The sequence below is a fragment of the Callithrix jacchus genome, chromosome 15 (genome assembly GCF_049354715.1).
Source record: "Callithrix jacchus isolate 240 chromosome 15, calJac240_pri, whole genome shotgun sequence".
NCBI classification, from domain to species: domain Eukaryota; kingdom Metazoa; phylum Chordata; class Mammalia; order Primates; family Cebidae; genus Callithrix; species Callithrix jacchus.
In genome coordinates this window covers 6,076,048-6,090,356 of record NC_133516.1, presented here as the reverse complement: position 1 = coordinate 6,090,356, position 14,309 = coordinate 6,076,048, and positions in this window count along the sequence as shown.

The following is a 14,309-nucleotide window of genomic DNA, read 5'->3' as shown; positions in this document are numbered from 1 at the left end:
TGCACATGGGCAACAGCCGCTGCCTCCACTGCTGCAACGCCTCTGATCCCACCAGTGCCCAGGAGTGCTGTGACTGCCAGGACACCATGGGTGAGGGGAGAGCAAGAGCAGTCTGCAGAGGAAGGGCATGTGCTCAGAACACCAATGAGGACGGAAGGAGAGGGCATGGGAAGTTCAGGAGAATCAATATGGCTACCTTTTTATTGAGTGCTTACTATGGGCCTACTGTACTTGAAACTTCACGCCCATTGTCTCATTTCACAAGTAGAGATTATCAGTCCCACTTTACAGATGAGGAGACTGAGGCTCAAAGAGTTGGATTTGCATGCCCATATCCACACCAATAATAAAAGTTTCATCTGGGGACTGGGTGTGGTGATTCACACCTGTACTTTGAGAGTTCACGCCTGTACACATCCCAGGATTTTGAGAGTGTAGGGTGGGCAGATCACTTGAGTCTAGGAGCTGGAGACCAGCCTAGGAAACTTGGAGAAACCCCATCTCTACTAAAAATACAAAAATTAGCTGGGTGTGGTGGTTCATGCCTGTAGTCCAAGCTACTCAGAAGGCTGAGTGGGAGGATCTCTTCAGCCCAGGAGGCAGAGATTGCAGTGAACTGAGATCGCACCACTGCAGTTCTGGATGACGGAGCAAGATGCCATCTCAAATATTTTTTATAAATGGCTCATCTGGAATTAGATTCTCTGCTTGCCTTCGAGACTAGAACTCAAGTAGAGCTAGCATTTTATCTTTATGAATTTACTTTGTTCCTTTTTTTCATTTTTCCCTCCTGGGGAAAAAAAGGAAGAGAATCAACTATCAAGGAAGCTGATGTCAGTATTATCTTGATTCTGTGGAAGAATCATTCCATGAAAGTCAGCCCAAACCTAGACTTCTCATTAGAGACTGATGACATTTCAGAAATGAATTTTTCTTGAAGCATAAGAAGTAAAACTCCCTTTACCAATTTCCAGTCCCTCAGCTGTCTCCACATCTAACCCCATCCATGTAGGTACTTGATTCTCATTGGTCACAAACTTAGAAAGATCTCAAACAGAGATTTCTTCTCAAAAAAGAAACACATATTCTTAAAATATACTTTCTATACCAGAAGTAGATAGTTTCCTTGGGGTTCAGAAATAACATTCCCCAACAAAAAGAGATGCCATATTTGTGAGTCTGTCCATTTTTAAGTTAAGAAAACCCCAGACCCGTAACTGCTACCAGCCATTTCTTTTTTATTTTTGATCAGCATTTTCAATTGGGTTTTAAGTATCATATCTCCAAAAACATTTTCCTTCTTTTAGCTTTCCTACCCCTCTGAGCACCTGGTTTTCTCTGTTCTTCATACACACCTACATTGAGGTCTGATTGCCTAATATCCACAGTGTCAGCTAAAAATAATAACCCTCACAACATTAACACCTTTAAATGAAATTAGTAGTTTGTGCATGTTGGGTGCAGAGTTCGTGAAAGCCTGTTCCAACTAAGAACTATCTTGTCAGCTTTCCTGATCCCCCTGAGGCTCCTGATGAGACACCTGCAGCAATCTGCAAAAGTCTAAATGCTCCTGATTACCTGATCTTTCTTTACAGAGACACCCTTCCCCCTCAAAGAAACCATATCACAAAGGCTAACCCTGACTCTGCAGATCTGGGTTGGAGAATAGTATGCAAGGCATGGTTGCGTATGGCACCCTCGTAATTAAAACAACCTCAAAAGGATTTTTATATTGATTCTACTGCTTCAGGCAGTATTTATCTCACAGTACCACACACAGATTGCTTATCAATCTCTCCAATAGCTTTAATGTTTTCTCCAGGGAAGAATTTTGTGCTGAACTTGCTAATGATTAATGTAATAATGGTAGGTCTGTTACTTTAGAAGAAGAAACTTGGCTTGATAGGTAAAATCCCGTGAGAATTATGATAAAATAGAAAACTTGCTTAGCACTAGCAAAAAAGAAAAATACATAGTCATGATGAATCAGATTTCATTGGTCAATATTTAATAAGCAAAAATCATTGCATCTTGCAGCAGTGTTATATTCGTTTATCTAGTATGTAGAACATACCTAGAATCTCTCATGAAAGTATCCCCTGAACAAGGGAGACCCAAGAGGCTCAATAAATATTTATGGAAAACCTACTGTGTATTTCAGCTTGTACATCCAAGATGGCCTGACAGATTTTTCCCTCTGGTTCTTTCAAACTCCCATGTGGTGAGTTAAAGAACAGAAAAAAAAATAGCCTTTTTTTTTGATTACCCAAATTATACCACCTGGATAAATGAATAAAAAGTAAGACAAATCATCATTATTACTAAAGTTATAGTTGAATCTTTCCTTCCATGAAACAGTTTTGGTAACTCCATATTCTCAATCAATGCATCAAAACAGAGGCTGACGGATGACAGGGTCAGAGCTCTGGATTTCAAAACTCTTAATAATGGCTGGCTGTGGTGGCTCACACCTGTAATCCCAGCACTTCGGGAGGCCGAGGCAGGTGGATCACCTAAGGTCAGGAGTTTGAGATCAACCTGGCCAATATGGTGAAACCCATTTCTACTAAAAATACAAAAATTAGCCAGGCAAGGTGGCATGCACCTGTAGTCCCAGCTACACAGGAGGTTAAGGCATGAGAATTGCTTGAGCTTGGGAGACAGAGGTTGCAATGAGCCAAAATATTGTGCTACTGCACTCCAACCTGGGTGACAGAGCAAGACTCCAACTCAAACAAACAAAAAAACCTCTTAATAATGATAGAAAAAAACTGCATATCATTAAAATTGATAGGATTTAAAGATGGTACTTCTTTTTCTAACAGGCTAGGAGCACAAAATTCCAGGAAGCCATGGAACAGTTGTCAGAGCCTTCTGTCCTAATGTCTTCAGACTGTAGCATGGAGCTAGGATTCCTAGATTTGAATTCTGATTGTTCCACCAACAGTCTTGTCTCTGACAATGTGACAATTTACTTTCTCTCAATGGAATTTAGTTTCCTCGAACGTCAAACAACAAATTGGGCTAAGTAATTGTTAAGGCCCCACATGGTTCTCAGAGTCAGCAGTTTTATAAATTCTGCTCTTGCCCTTAAGTGGTGGGACAGTCAGGCTGGCCCCAGCGTAAGGTAGCTTGGGAGAAGACTCAGTCTTAGAAAAGAAGTTGGAATCGGGGGAAAAAAATAGAGCATTTAGCAATAACTAAAGCTTGGTCCAAGATGAAATATTTTTTTAGGAGGGAAAGAGAAGAATCAGTTGATAAAGTTGGACACCTGGTGGCTGACCTATGAGATATAGGGATAAGGGAACTCCCTTTGAATGGCAAACTGACCTTTCTAGAAGGATTTATTGACTTCATCAGACATAGACTAGAATTCTCAGGGGGTACATACTCCAATTTTATACAGTGGTGTGCCTTCTAGGAAATTCAGAGACAGGCCAGGTGCAGTGGCTCATGTTTGTAATCCCAGCACTTTGGGTGGCCAAGGTGGGAGGATCTCTTGAGCCCAAGAGTCTGAGACCAGCCAGGGCACCATAATGAGACACTGTCTCTACATAAAATTAAAATTAAACAAAGAAAAAGCAGAGACAGTGATTCCAGCATTTTCGATTTTGAAAATAAGGGTGAAATTCTAGCTCAGAAACTAATTCTCTCTATTCTATTTCTTCCACCTTTTCCCTCTTGCCTCTTCCTTTGGGGACTTCCAACAGAAGAATGCATCCTTCGAACAAGCAAGGTTGGGCCTGCAGCTGAGCACTTCAAGACAGCTCTGTTCATCACCTCCTCCCTGATGCTGGCCCTTCTGCTGGGGGCAGCTGTGGTTGTGTGGAGGAAGTCACGTGGCCGAGTCCAGGCAACAGAAAAGGCTGGCTATGAAAAGCTGGCGGACCCAAACAAGTCTTACTCCTCCTATAAGAGCAGCTATAGAGAGAGCACCAGCTTTGAAGAGGATCAGGTGATTGAGTACAGGGGTCGGGACTATGATGAGGATGACAATGATGACATTGTCTACATGGGCCAGGATGGCACAGTCTACCAGAAATTTAAGTACGGGCTGCTGGATGATGATGATGAAGATGAGCTGGAATATGATGATGAGAGTTACTCCTACCAGTAAACAGGCACACCGCCCCCCCGCCCACCCACCATTATTTCACTAAACAGGCACACCGCCCACCCACCCCCTACCCACCCACCATTATTCCACTCTCAGGCATGCCTGTGAGCATCACTGTTTTTGGTTTTATCCACACCAGGCTGATGTGTGAGTGTTTTTATTTGTCTTCTTTAATCACGAGTCCAACCAAAATATGTAAGAATGATGAAATACTTTGTTCTTCTTTTGAATGACTAAACTCAATTAACAGTTCCTGTTCAACCACAATTGAGGAGCAAGGATAAAATTCAGAGATATTTTCCTCAAAATAATATGTCAAGACACAAAAAATGCAGGAAGTGAAAAAAATGAGATTTGTGCAAACTCTTCTATGTGATTAAAAAAAAAAGGACAGCAGATCTATAGAAATTTTATTTCCAAGCTGCATTGTGGAGGCGTCTGCTGCCTCCTGCTATTCTGATTTTTCTTTATCTAATTTTCTGTGATTAATGGGGGTACAAAGGAGTGGTCAGTTTGCAGGTATTTTTCTCCCCTTAAGCTGTCTTTAGGCAGAGATTTGTTTTGTAAGGGCCAAGAAAAGAGGATTCTTATCAATTGACTCCAGACCACCCCTGGTGAGGAGAAGAGATCACCTCTGTTGGGCTGCTCAGGACCTACTTGAGTTAAGAGAAGAAAAGAGAAGTTGCATCATAGCTGAGGAGACAGGAGGTCACCAGGCCCTAGTTCCTCCACAGGAATCCAGAGTCACAAGGATTCTAAAGGCAAAGCAGGCCCAGGAGGGAGACAGGCAGGGCAAGCTCAGTGAGAAAGAAATCACAGAGTTTCCAGGAAATGCACCCTCATGATTTTCTGAGTACCATTCCCCTGGGAGACATCAGCTGCTAAGACATCGAATAATAAAAGAAAAATGGCAGTGTTAACCTAACATAAAATGGAATAAAATGACAAATACTTCATCCACTCTAAAAAAATTTAGAGCTTTCCTTCATCAACAACCCATCATAAAACCATGGACTCTCCATAGAAAGAGCTGGAATAGAGTCTAACATGGAAAACAAAAATCCCAATATGCTGCTCACAAGCTGTACTCCAGCTGCCGACCAGCCTTCCAGCACTGCTTACCACTAAGATTTTTGTTTCTAGACCTCCTAGGCTTCCCTTTTTCCACTCTTCTGTCAAGCGTGTTCTTGGATTCATGTACCTGAGGACAGTTTTTCTCCAGATTGGAACACAGAGTGGGGCTCTTGCTATGCAAAATGATGGTTGGCAGGGTCTTACAGATTTTCTTTCAGACCTTACAGGCAGTACTAGAAGTGGAGCACCAGAAAGTGAAAGTGACATTTTCAGAGAATGATAATTATAATCTATTGCACACCTATGACCAGATAACAAACTAAGTAATTCCTCTAAAAAAACACCCCACTTCCCCACTTTGGTACTCAACATACTCCCATGATGTTGGTGTTGCTATTACTCTGTTTTCGTAGGAAACCTGAGGCTTACAAGAGAAAAGTAACCAGCCGAAAGTCATGCAAAGCTCATCAAGATGCAAGAAAAAATAATGGCCACCCTAAAGCGTGTGTTCTTAAACTATCTACTGACATAAGGTGGAAAATAAGCATCCTATATATAATTAAAGGCATGCCTATGGTTTTCATCTGTAATATCAATTTTGTCTTTACTAAATTCATGCATTTTCTTTTTTTATCATATGTAATCACTGACATAGAAAATTTTTATGAAGAAGTCTTCAGTTTACTAAAGGCTTGTGTTTCTTTAGAAGAAAGCTCATAAAACAGGGTTGACAGTCTCTGGAAAGAGCCAGCTAGTAAGTACATTAGGATTTGTTGGCCAGAAAGTCTCTGTCATAAGCACTTAGCTTTGCTATTGTAGTATAAATGCAGCTGGTACACAATGGATTGGTGAGCTGTACTCCAATAAAACCTTATTTATGAACACAGAAATTTAAATTTCAGATAATTTTCACATATTATAAAAGTTTATTCTTTTGATTTTTTCAACCTTTCAAAAATTTTAAAATTCAAAAGCTATTCTAGTTCACAGCATTACAAGAACAGGTGGTGGGTCAGATTTAGCCAACAGGCTGTGCTTTGCTGATTTTACCTTTAAAACACTCTTCAGAGATCATGTGCATCACGTACATGAATGATACACGTCCACAAATTGTGATAATTTACAATTATCTTCTTGGCCAGGCATGGTAGCTCATACCTTTAATCCCAGCAGTTTGGGAGACTGAGGCAGGCAGGTCACCTGAGGTCAGGAGACTAGCCTGGCCAACATGATAAAACCCCATCTCTACTAAAAATACAATTATTAGCTAGTTGTGGTGGTGCACACCTGTAATCCCAGCTACTCAGGAGGCTGGGGCAGGTGAATCACTTGAGCCCAGGAGGCAGAGGTTGCAGTGATCTGAGATGGCACGATGCACTCCAGCCTGGGTGACTAAGCAAGACTCTGTCTCAAAAAATAACTAACTAACTAAAATTATCTCCTTGCCAGGACTGGCAGCTCATGCCTGTAATCCTAGCACTTTGGGAGGCTAAGGCAGGAGAATTGCTTGAGCCCAGGAGCTCAACGTCAACCTTGGGCAAAATAGTGAGACTCCCATGTCTATAAAAAATGTAAAAATTAGCCAGGCATGGTGACAAGTGCCTGTAGTCTAAGCTACTCATGGGACTGAGGTGGAAGGATCACTTAAGCTTGGGAGGTCAAGGCTACAGTGAGCTGTGATTGTGCTATTGCACTTCAGTCTGAGTGACAGAGCTAAGACCCTGTCTCAAAATAACATTATCTTTTCAAAATATATGTGAAGCCCTGATAGTTTTCTTTTCAATTCTTAGAAACATAAAAATATATGCTCAATAGTCATCATATCAATGGAAGTCTTTCTCAGCTCTGTAATTGCAATTAGCTTACAAAAACAAGCAGTTTTGTTTATATTGTGTTCATCTTCTTCAATAATTCTAAAGCTCTGATAGACTGAGTTTCCCATTTCTTTCTGTAGACTGGAAATTGTTTTCTATGAAAAAAATCTGTGTTGATGATACACAGTTAAAGAGTGGATGAGGTTGAAATGAACTGAAGTTCAATACTAAGAAAAATTGTGGGCTAGGCATGGTGGCTCATACCTGTAATCCCAGCACTTTGGGAGGCCAAGGCAGGTGGATCATGATGTCAGGAGTTCAAGAACAGCTTGGCCAATATGGTGAAACCCTGTCTCTACTAAAAATACAAAAAGTAGCTGGGTATGGTGGCGCATGCCTGTAGTACCAGCTACTTGAGAGGCTGAGGCAGAAGAATTGCTTGAACCCAGGAAGCAGAGGTCGCAGTGAGTGGATATTGCACCACTGCACTCCAGTCTGGGTGACAGAGTGAGACTCTGCCTTAAAAAAAAAAGAAAAAATGTGGTGTTCCTCTGTGTGGCCTGCAATGGAAAGAAGGCTCATGCTTGTGTATTGAGCTTTGATACCTTTCCTTCTTTGTTTTTAGTCATACAACGTTATTCTCAGTATTTTGAATACTACACAATGACTATCTAAATAGATAAATATGTGGTTGGAAAGCAAGGCACCTTTTAGTTCTCTGCTTGCAAATCATTTGGAAATATTAAGAGAATCCTTGTAGATTGGAAACACACCAAGAGGCTGAATAAAGCATGGGAGGTTCCAGTTAATAGAAAGTGATTTTAAAATTGGAAATAAAATTAAATCAAGACCAGATAATACTATGGAGACTTACTTATTAAAGAACTATTCCTGAGCGTTTTTATGTGCTTAGCATTACATTTTACCAAATGAGATACACAATAAGAGTGCTATTTTTTTCTTCTTTTAATCTACCTACACCTAAAGACCAAGCTAGCCTTATCAATTCTGAATTTTCTCCCCTAAAAATTAGCCCAACCTGTTTTTCAGCCTCATCAGCACTGCCTCAATCAGGCCCTCAGTGTTTCTCATCTAGACCATTCATACTTCCTCCTGAAGTATTGCTCAGCTTCAATCTCTTTTTCTCCTGGTGTATGCTCTACACTGCTATTCCAAAGATAATTTCCAAGTTTCCTCAGATCATTCCATTGCAGGCTCCCTGTCACCTACACTGATTATGACATTCAAAACTTTCCCACATATGACCACTGGCTTTGCCTCTGGACTTATCACCCTCAATTTCCCAGCCTCCTTCTTATTTCTCAGTTTCTCCATGATGCTCCAATAGTACTGAGTTGCTTCTAGGTTCTCCAGGATAATATCCTGCTATCTCATGTCCTTGGGCACATATTATTTACACCCCTTGGAATATTCTCCCACCTTAACCAGCTGGAAAATTCCTGACCTTCTTTGAAAAGTCACATTTCCTTATAACCTCCTCATTCAGAAAATTGAAGACGAGAGAATACTTTTGAACTCATTCTCTAAGTCCAGGATTATTCTGATACCACATTCAGACAGACGTTTTAAGAAAATGAAAATACAGTTCTTCATGACCTCAGATGCAAGAAAAATCTTAACAAAGTTTCATAAAATTGATGTACTGGGAATTCAAGTTTAGTTTACCATAATGAAATTAACTGTAGCAATTTGGCATAAAGACAAACATTCTGCAAAACAATTTGGCAGTTTCTTAAATGTTAAACATATACCTACCATATGACATACTATTCTTGTCTTGATATTTACCTAAGAGAAATGAAATGATATTTTCATATGACCATCTGTGCATAAATGTTCACAGTAGCTTATTTGCAAGAGATCAAAACTGGACACAATTCAAATGCCCATATTCAAATGAATGAACACAGAAATTGAGCTATATTCACACAGTGAGATACTACTCAGCAATAAAAAGGAATTAACTATTGATACACATCACACATTAATACATTACAAAATAATTGTGCTGAAAGAAAAGCCAGACAAAGAAAAGTAAATACTATATGGTTCCATTTATATGACATTTTGGAAAATAGAAACTAACCATGAGAGAGATCAGATACGTGGGATTTGAGAAAAGCAGGGAGGTTATGGCGGAGGGGATTGTGAAGAGGCAAGAGAATACTTTGTGGGGGTATATTGGATATATCTAGTACTTTGCGGATGGATATATTCCTTATTTTAATTATGATGATAGTTTCATGGTTGTATACATATGTAAAAATTTTTACAGGTCCTGCACTTTAAGTATGTGTGTTAATTATATGCCAACAAAACCTCAATATAAGTGTTAAACAAAAATTAACTACCAAACTACTAAATATGTGCATCACTCTAGGAAATGAAAGACATCTCTTCAATTGCTTTATGTGTCTTCACTTTTTTCCCAAAGGAAAATTTATATTTTGCTTCATTACTTTGTACTCCATATTTCTTTTTACTGTGCTGTCATTTAGTTTAAAAAATAGCTTTCTGTCAGTCATTTCTAATCTGTTTTAAAGTAAATAATTGTAGTGTCCAATTGCAGACTGAGATAACTCACAAATTTTCACACAGCTTGTTCTCCTGTAAAATATATGTGATTTTGAGTACTAATATTACACAGTGAATTCAGAATTGTGTGTATGTATGTACATACCATAGTCTTATAAATAACTTCAGATTGCAATAATTAACTTGCAGTTAATTCTTCCAGATGCATAAGTTTGGGCCTCTTGAAAAATGAACTAAAACAAACTCCTTGCTTGACAATAGGAACACACACACACGCACACACACACACACACACACACATACACAGACCAAACTGAATAATCTTGTTTTCTCACTTATAATTGTGGGCATTTATTTATGGAGTTCTTTGAGCTATATTAGCATAAAACCCCACCTATAATTATCATTCATATTAGGATAATGTTTCACAAATGTGGTCAGTATCGTCTTCCTCAAAAGTACAACTAGATAGAAGAAATAAGTTCTAGTGTTCTAGAGCACTACAGGGTAACCACAGTAAACAACAGTTTATTGTATTATTTTTTCCCGGGAGAGAGGTTTTTGCATGTTACTGACACAAAGAAATGATAAAGATTTGAGGTGATGGACATGCTAATTACCCTGATTTGACCATTGTACTTTGCATATATCTACTGAAATATTCCTCTGTACCCCATAAATATGTACAATTATTATATATCAAGTAAAATATATGAATATGTATGCTAAGTAAGTAAATGAAGTAATTTTCCATTACTTAACATTTCATTAAATGTACATTTCCAAAGTTATATTTGTTCCTAAGACCTTTTGAATGATCACAATTTCTGCTATTCTCCATAAGGCTTCAGTTTGACAGGATGATGAAATCTTGAATAAAACACAAAGGAATGTGTTTGTATTTGTACTGCTTCCCTTGTAGATGGAACGGCCACCAGACCGAGGCTTTCTGGGATGCATTCATTCTCTGTAGTTGAAAGGGATGATCCTGGGTCTGAAAGAAAGAGCCACAGTGACTCCAAGAGTGGAGCCAGGGCATGCCTGACACTGCACAACTATGGCCATGTGTGTCACCATGGAGGGAGATGTGAGAGAAACGCAGAGGGATTGCTTGTGACTGTGCCTTCTCTATGTATCATGGATTGTTCTGCTCAAATAGTAAAGGAGCTGGTAAACATAGGAAACAAAGAATATTTCATTTGACATTATAAGGAATACAACAATTATGGTCATTTGAAAGTAAATAATATCTGTCGAGAATTCCTAGCTTTAATTGGGAACAAATGTGCTTCTCTTCTTCAAAAGCCACAGGCTACTGGTTTTATATCTATTATCAGTCCTCTCTGGATTTCTCAAAGGATTTTCTGTATATCCTACCATTTTCCTTCTGTTTATTGCAGTTTGGAAGTAGTTTGTTATCAGGATTATCAAAGCATCATTGCTATTTATGACAATGACTTTAAGAGATGCAAGAATATTAGGAACACTTTAGAAAAAATATTTTATCCTGGAAGGCAAATACTAATTTCAGGAACTACTGATCTATTATAAAACAGAACCACTCAGACATTTAACTCTAAGACTTTTGCATATCTGTTGTCAGAGGCATATGTTGGGGAACATGACTCAGCTTCTGCTCAAGTACGAGGTGTTGTCTGCAGCGAAGGAAGAATTTGATTGTGGTATCAATGGGACTAGACAGTACTCTTTGAATATAATTGTGTATCTTGGAAACTGAGTCATCAAAGCTATTAGATTACATAGCATCACTTAAGTATCATTGAGCTCTGTATTTTTCATTATAGAGTACAATAGGCTTTATTTGGTAGAAAAATTGGGTCTAAGATGGAAGCAATTTGTGATTTTTGAAGAAACTTTTGGGGATTAGTTACTTTGAGGTTGTCAAGATAGCACCATAGTAAGTTCTCTGCCTTTCCTCTAGATTTATTTATGATTTGGAATCAGTTTATGAATTAAAAAATGTGACAGGTACAGTGGCATGCACCAGTAGTCCCAGCTACATGGGAAACTGAGGCAGAAGGATCACGTGAGTCCAGGAGTTAAGAGACCACCCTGGGCAACATGGTGAGACCCCCATCAGAAAAAAATCAATTCCCAATACCATTCTGGAATGTTGTTAATATAACTAGGTAGAATTGTGATCAGTCCTTTACTACAATGTTAAAATGGTCCTCAGTCCACATTTGTTAAGTACAATCTTAGTGTTTCTGTGCAACCTAGTATATTAGAAATAGAAACTGTATTGCATTTGAATATGAAATAACTCTGAATTGAGGGTCATCTCTTTTAACAGTTGTGATTAGCTTGATTAATGACAATTATCTGTACTTTTCAGGCAATGCCTAGGCAAGTACCCAAGGCACAATAGCCTCCTCCTTGCCTGTGTGTGTGTGTGTGTGTGTGTGTGTGTGTGTGTATAGTGGTAATATTTCTGGGAATTTGTCTTACATAAAATGATACCATCTTTCACAAAATGACCTAGAGGAAGTTGGAAATTTCATTATCCTGGCTTCCTGATGAGCAAGATCTGCTTCTCTTTCTGACTCACGCTGATGCAACAGTATACTTAGCTTCACTTCTCCAGTAAATAAGGAAGAGATTTATTATAAAAGACAATACTAACTGATTTTCAAGGGGATGGGTGGTTGTCAAGCTCAGTTTTTTCATGCACTGAGAAAAAATTATTGTAAGCTCTCCATAAAAGAGGAGGTAAAATTTAAGGATTCTAAGTGGGAAAATAGCTTTAAATTAGAAATTGATGACAGAAAATAATATGTAATCTAACATGAAAATATTTTGAAGACTATTAGGATATCTCCCTTAAAGTTTATTTAGTTCTGCAAAATATGTATTGAAGATATGTTATGTATTACTTTATGTCTTATATTTAAAGTGCTGAAATTAAAGAGAAACAAGTAGAAAAAAGTAAAGATGATTATTATTTTATCACCCAGGTTATTTCAAGACTAGAGACATTCTTTGTTTGTTTGTTTTTTGAGATGGAGTTTCGCTCTTGTTACCCAGGCTAGAGTGCAATGGCACGATCTTGGATCACCGCAACCTCCGCCTCTTGGGTTCAAGCAATTCTCCTGCCTCAGCCTCCCGAGTCGCTGGGACTACAGGCGTGCACCACCATGCCTAGCTAATTTTTCTATTTTTCAGTAGAGCCGGTGTTTCACCTTGTTGACCAGGATGGTCTCAATCTCTTGACCTCGTGATCCACCCGCCTCAGCCTCCCAAAGCCATCGCACCCGGCCTGACTAGAGACATTCTTTAAATAAACCCAAATTATGACTCCTTGCACTTAAGTTTTGCTAACCTAAAAAGTATGTATGATTTCAGAGATTTCTGCATATTTTGGAATGGCTCTTCACTTCCTTGTAATTTCCAATTAAATCACCCATTTTACCCATTAACTAAAACCCCTGTTCCATTACTGCTTCACTTCATGGGGATATGCCCCTGACCAGAGAAATTATCCCATTGAATTTCTGAGCCACACTGTTTTGTGTGGTTAAAATAAGACCGTCAAAGTATGACTTCACAAATCATATGGTTATTGCCATGCAAGGAGAATTTGTTTTCTTAGGTTTGCAGTGCTTGAAAAGGGGGAGAATAATGTGAACAAATCTACAGGGAATACACCCAAGAGATGAGGCACATTAACCACTGAGTGAGCGAGTTCCAAATATTCAAGTCTAGTTCCTGAAGTACGAATGAAGCAGGCCTCTGCGGAAAGAAAAATCCAATTAAAGTTTGAGGTGCACCATTGTTTCCAAGCGAATTCTCTGGAAAGATGGTGTCTGACATCATGCAGATCCTCAAGGACGCCTAAGGTCCCCTGACACTAGTGGATGGTGCCGGTGTTGCAGGCCAGGCTTCAAAGCTCAAAGACTGGCAGAGTAGGGCACTGTTTCTGCCTGAGTTCAGTCTTCCAAGTAGTGACTGGCAGTGCAGCCCTGTCGTAGAATATGCTCGCCATATTTGGAGAAATGGCTGAGATGGACGTTCTCAGAGTGTTCATCAAACTCTTATGTATTTCCCGTGGTTGAGGCCGGTAACTCGCATATGATGGGTCTGATAAGCTCTGACATCGCATTCTTTTCTTTTCTTTTATTTTTTCTGAGATGGCGTCTTGGTCTGTCATCCAGGCTGTAGTGTAGTGGCGTGATTTCGGCTCACTGCAACCTCTGCCTCCAGGTTCAATCGATTCTCCTGCCTCAGGCTCCCAGGTAGCTGGGATTACAGGTGCCCGTCACCACACCTGGCTAATTTTGTATTTTCAGTAGAAATGGGATTTTGCCCTGTTGGCCAGGCTGGTCTCGAACTAGCTGGCCTTGAATTCGTGATTTCGTGATCCTTCCACCTGGGCCTCCCAAAGTGCTTGGATTCCAGGTGTGATCCACAGTGCCTGGCTGACATTGCATTCTTGAGGTGTGGGGCAGTACAATCTAAGTTCTTGTCACAGCAAAACACAGCAAGCTGTTTAACTCTTTGGAATCATTCTAAAACTACATGACACACATGAGCTTCAAGCTTACTGATTTATGTGTGCACCTTCTCTGAGGAACATCTTTTGGTTATCCTTGTCCAGAATGGCAAATATTTTTCAAAGTGAAAATGAAAAAATTAAATTAGAAAAATATGGTGGCAATGAGGTGGATCATTACAGTGTTCAAGCTACAGATAAGAAAATGACATGCCCTCCAACTGTCATTCTGTTTGTT